Below are 6,000 nucleotides of genomic sequence, written 5' to 3'. Positions count from 1 at the left end.
ATTAAAATCAAAAGTCAATATATCAACTTGATATGTACATTTCACAAAAGCAGCCACACCTCCCCCCCTGCCGACCCTATCTTTTCTAAACATTTGGTAACCCGGAATCTTAAATGCGTCAGAATCATCCCCCTCAGACAGCCAAGTTTCAAACAACAAAAATATCTCAAAATTATTTGCTTCTATCATATCACGTAATTCAGCAAAACCCGTAAAGATAGATCTTACGACACAGATAGACTTTGACACTGAATACCGAGCTGGGAGAATCCATGGAAATGAAGATGCCTTATAAAGAAGAATCTATTTAGAGGACTACAAATATTGTCAGCGGGTAGAAGGGAAATATGCTCAGAACCACCATCGTCGATGGTATTTGGCAGAATGGGTATCTTATAAGAAACCAAGAGGAAGATCCCGATATCCAGATAGTCCTAGTGTGGATAAAGGAAGTGAAAAAGCCAACTTAGGAAAACAACTTGATTGCCAAGTATTGTCCCAATGTTAAGTCATATTGGGCATAATGGAATTCTCTAATTTTGGAAGATTGCTGCAAAATTAGAGAAGAAAATTAGGAAGATTCTTGCCTTGAAAAAATTGAGGGAAATATTTTACTGGGTCCAGTTGCAAAAGCGGGAAACCTTTTGCCAGTATCGATATCCACCATCTTTGGAAACATTTCGAGACGGAATCAGGTTAGGGAGGAGGTAACGATATAGTAAACGCTGAGAGACCAACTGATTCTTAAACAACGATCTGCCGAGTATATAAGAAGCCGCATCGCCGACAGTTGTCAGTTGTCAGTTCAGTGAAGTAAAGTTTGAAATATTGGCGCGAGATTTAAATAGTTGTAAATGGGTATTGTGACTGATCGTGTTTTCGTACTGAAGTTTGTAAATAAAATAGTTGACTATTTCCGATTATGTTAATTCAGACCCAACGAACGGGAAAAACGCTACAATATTTAAAATTTTTTCTTGTTATTTAAAAACATTTTTTATTATTCTGGGTTCCTGGGAGCCTCCTTGTGTCCGCTATAAAGCTTGAAGGAATTTTATCTGGATGCGTTTTGTTAATTACTTTATAATATTTTGTATTTACTTATTTGATCCATCTTTTGTTTTGTTTTTTTTTCTTATATTTTTTGGTTTTGTAATATTTACAAACTTTACTGTTGATTTTTAGTTAGTACAAGGAGTGTTTGCAAAAAATCATCAGTATATTGTTTGTGCAGCGCACATTAAAGTTATTGCATTTTAAAACACCTCTTGATATAATCTTAGTTTGTATAGACTATGCATAATATGGTTTTTCAGTGAAAATTGTATGATTTTTTCACTGTTAAATTATTTTAAAGTTCAGTCATAACTTATGCCACTCCCGAGGCCGCACCTTTAATATCTCTTCCATTCCAACATGTCCCGGGATTCCCACTAAAATGCATTTTTCTCAATCACTACAGTTATAAAATGAAAATAAATCCATTTAAATTCCTCCAATCATTGCTTCTCAACCACATCATATGATTCACCTGTATATGTATAAACCGACACCACTGGTATTCTACAGTGTGACAAAGGTACCATACCCAAATCTGCCTCGGTTATTTGACTGTTTTTTTTTTCACAGTAGGTACCTACCAGCAAAATAAGCAAATAAATAAAGAGGCGAGGAGCCGTTGATACCGGCCAGTATTAACTTTGTAAGAGAACCTCGCGTCCGGTCAAGGCTTTTCGAGTTTAATTCAAATATTACGACATAGAACTTATTGATGATGGTACTATAATTAATATTTGAATATCGAACGACAATACAAAAAAAATTGAACTTGGACCGCTTGCAGTGAGTGAAAACCAGTTTATTAGTGTAAAATTTATAGTTTGTTTACATGGATAAATGGATGTGCGCTTATCTTTTAAAGCAATGGTAAGTATGTTTTTTAAATATTAAAATCAAAAGTAAGCATAAGAATAGCAATTAAGTTAATGTAATCAGAGACTATTTTTATGTATGGGAGACAGGATAAAAATTGTAAAATTCATAATACGAGATTAAATCTAGATAAACATATTTTTGGGGTAACTCACCACAAGCAAACCTTATAAATTGATAAACAGTAAAGAATTAAATATATATGTTCAAATAGATTTTGATTTTATTTATTACCGATATTTGGTTATAATTTGAGCCTCATCTTATGATTTGGGAAACTATTTTAGACTTCTATAGCAAAATAAAGTTGTTTTGTAGCATAATTGCCTATTCTTTTTATTTTAATTTTTATTACCTTTGGGTCCCCTCTACACCCTAACATTTAATTAGGTTGAGAAAAATATAATTGAAAACGTTTAGCCATGGCAGCTCATAATTTGTTTGATACGGACGTGAAACAAGGCAAATATGTCACAAAAGCATTTTTTTACAACGCCTTAATTTGATTTTAATGAGATGTGGAACACTGCAGTAAATACAGCAACAATTCGTTTTTTTTTAAATTACTGCCTCCTGTTATTTCAAAATTATTGATAGCAAGAATTCCTCTAAAAAAAAACAAATTAATAGTTGAAAATTATTTCAGGCGCTTACAATTTAATTTTTCTTCTTTTAACTTTATTCGATACATCAAATGCAAATTAAAAAAAAAATTAAAATCTTAAATAATCATCCTAAGATATTCATTTTTTTTTAAATCGATTGTTGACTCAGATTGATGTGCCTCGGACAACATTTTTTCCCCAATCGCCTTATATATAGTGTTATGTATTTGGCGATCTTGATGTTTTGAGCATTTAATAGAGAGTTTAATACTAATAGGCGAAGCCATTTATTACGTCTTCTACATTATTCGCAAACTTCTTAAGTTTATGTTAAACGTTTAGATATTAGGAGTAATTCATTAATATTTTGTTGCAGGCATTTAAAGTTATTTCGAGTTTATTATTTTTAATATTTGAAGCCATTTATATCTTCTGGAGACTGGACTTGTGTCCATGAAATTTCAAGTAATTTTTAATTTTATTCCATTGCTTTAAAGTCACTTTAGTTAATTCCTAGCATTTCTTACTTCAAGATTATTTGACAATTTCTTATCACCTTTGACTTTTGAAGTAATTTTTTCAAATATAATGCCATAAAGTGATAAATATAAAAACTAAATAAATAACAAGAATATATAAGTTAAGCCTATAAGTTGACCCAAATCGAATAAACTGGAAACTTGTACCTGTTTTCTTATTTTGATATTTATAGCCTTTGGGTTCACTAATTACCATAAAATGTCATAATAATTTAATTCAAATGTGTTCCAATGGAAAAACCCCAATTTAAAATGAAAATATCCCAATGAAGGTTCATTATGGTTTCTTTGTTAAAATGGTTGTAAAAATAAAGTAATTTGGTACAAAACTTCATTTTCTGCTTTTAATTTTTTTACAAAACATCTAAGATATTTAAAAAAGCATAAATTTATTAAGTGTATTTATGACAGGCTTTTATAAACGTCTTACTTGTGTCTCCTTCTCGCCTCTTCTTATCTTCCAAATACCTGGAAGGAGTAATTGTCAATTTTATTCCAGGTGCTTATTATAGTCATTTTATATTTAAAACAAAACAATTCTGAAAGCTCCAAGTCACGGTCCATTAAATTATTTAATTTTATTTAATAAGATTGTGACTTGGAGTTTTTACTTTTGTTTTGTTTTTGGTTTTGTCTATTTGGATATGTTTCTATTTTAAATTTTCTTATTCACTTTAAACATTCAAATGGGTTATTTTTTACTATTTGTTTATTACAAAAGTTTATACCGATTTATAAACAAATATCCCTATTATAATTGATCACTGAAATATATTAAAATGATAATTAAGTAAAAGATAAGTAATCCCTGTAAGGTGTGAGTAATAATTAATAAAATAAAAATTAGTGAGACTCTTGTAGGCCTGTTGCCAATACAAGTATAATAAATAACACCTGTAGATATTCGATCATTATAGGACAAGAAAATACTATTAGAAGAAATAACCATTATTCCCTATCTCTTTACACATTAATATATGTCGGTTCAGTAGGTCGAAAACCTCATTAAAATCAGTTTTTGATAGCTTCGAATCATTGCAAGCTATTTTTGGAATTTCTTAAAGTCATAAAAGTCGTGAAAATCAAATAAAATAAAATCTATTTCATTATGAATACCATATTCTTTAAAAATTGGTATTGTAGCTTGGAATTGAGTTTCTTGGCTACCTAAGGCTGTTTTAATAGTATTTTTACTATTATATTTACAATCAGGAGAGAAAGTTTCAGCAATTGATGGTTTTAAAATTGATTTATTACTACCTGTATCAATAAGAAGTTTTATATTAAAATAATTAATTTTAACTTATTATTATTATATTACTATTTCAGTCAGCTTGATTGGTCTTGAGAGGCTTCTTTTATAGAATTTTCGGGGTTATAATTATTCTTATTTATGCTTTGAAAATCTTCGATATCCTGATGAATGACGTGATCATTATCAGTATAATAATCATAATTATTACATTTTATTACAAAAATTCTGAGAATATTTAAGTAAATTATCATTTTCATTATAATCTTGATTATAAACTTTGAACAGGCATTTAGATATCTGAATTTTTGTGCATTGAATCTCGCCTTTAAACTATTAACTTTGTAATTGTATTTTTTTTGTAAGTGTTTGGCATTGTATTCTTGAAAATTATTATGTAGGCATTTAAAGCCACTCAAGTACTGGCGCCATTCAACTTTTAAGCACAGCATAGCTTATTTATTCCAAAGCATGTAAAGTAGGCTTTATACGCACATTCTATGTTTTTGAAGTAACTTCAAGTTTCTTATTGGTATTTAATTTCTTCTGTTTTAGACAGTATCCATTTTACTCCATGTACCTGCAGTCGTTTTTAAGTCTGTAGCTTGTTGCAAGTAGTCTGGACTTGTAAAAACAATAGAACTTTTAATTCTTTTTCCCGAAACATTTTTATTATTATTATTATCGTGCGGTCAACATGTTCTTGCATGATCTCGGTAATTTGTCATCCGTGTAAGGCGTTTGTTTCCAGCTTCGTATTTTTTCAGCTGTTGTTGTTGTCAAATGTCATTTTCTTTTAACTCTAATAGGGTGAATTCATCAACTTTATTCAGCAGACTTTCTGTAAAAACAGATTCTAGAAGTAGATGTTTCCGTTAAGTCTATAACTCTTTCACTCCTATTTCTTGAGAACACAGTCCTTTCGACAGCACTCCTTAGGTGGTTATTTTTGTGCTAAGTGTCCTGATTTTCTTTTTAAGATGGCTAATGTCCCAGCACTAAGTAGGCATATGTATTATAATAGCCTTAGACAGGTTTTTTCTATTGAGTGCAGTTTTCAGAAGTTTTTTCAACCTTTTGTCAAATATGTCGGATATTATTTCTTATTTCATTATTCGTTGGTCTATTCTTTGTGCTTGCCTTATTCGTAAATAGCTGAAATAAAAGATCTTTTCGAATGTTTAATGTTCGACACTTATCCATCCCAAAATAAATCCTTATATATCAATCGAGAATTTATCTACAATTCCTAGTTATTACTCAAGTTGATATTTAATATCCGCCAGAGTTTTAAATCGTCCACTTTATTAATATTACTATTTTTATTTAAATAATTATTTTTTATATTTAAGGTAATTTTTCCTAAATAAGTAATGTTTAACCCTATAGACCAAATCCAATTTCCTTGAAGTATATATTCACATAGGGCCATTAAAATGTTTAATATTTTGGTAAATTATATAGTAGCATATGATAAACTATTCAATTTTAATAAAATAAAAGTTGTTTTTTAGATAGTTAATGACTCAATAAGGAGGAGCTGACATTAGATCATTTGAGGATATGAACATAAAATTTTCTCTGTCTTAGATACAATTTCCCAATTTCTCCAAATGTGTTATCTTTGTCTAACTTATTAATACTAGAGTATATATAAAAAAAATAAAAAAGT

The 6,000-nt window shown here is 29.6% G+C and overlaps 1 protein-coding gene across 1 annotated transcript in view; it reads left to right on the top strand.

Moving 5' to 3' along the window:
• Positions 1–1,602: 1,602 nt before the first annotated feature.
• LOC126748366 (serine protease gd-like) overlaps positions 1,603–6,000 on the top strand; it is a 35,191-nt gene continuing 30,793 nt past the window's right edge. The window contains exon 1 of the mRNA XM_050457549.1: positions 1,603–1,926. The gene's annotated coding sequence lies outside the window, so the exon portion shown is untranslated. The remainder of the gene's footprint in view (positions 1,927–6,000) is intronic.

Source organism: Anthonomus grandis, chromosome 2 (assembly GCF_022605725.1).
Source record: "Anthonomus grandis grandis chromosome 2, icAntGran1.3, whole genome shotgun sequence".
NCBI lineage: Eukaryota > Metazoa > Arthropoda > Insecta > Coleoptera > Curculionidae > Anthonomus > Anthonomus grandis.
Note: the sequence above shows the minus strand (reverse complement) of the source record. Positions and strands in the feature narration are given on the sequence as shown.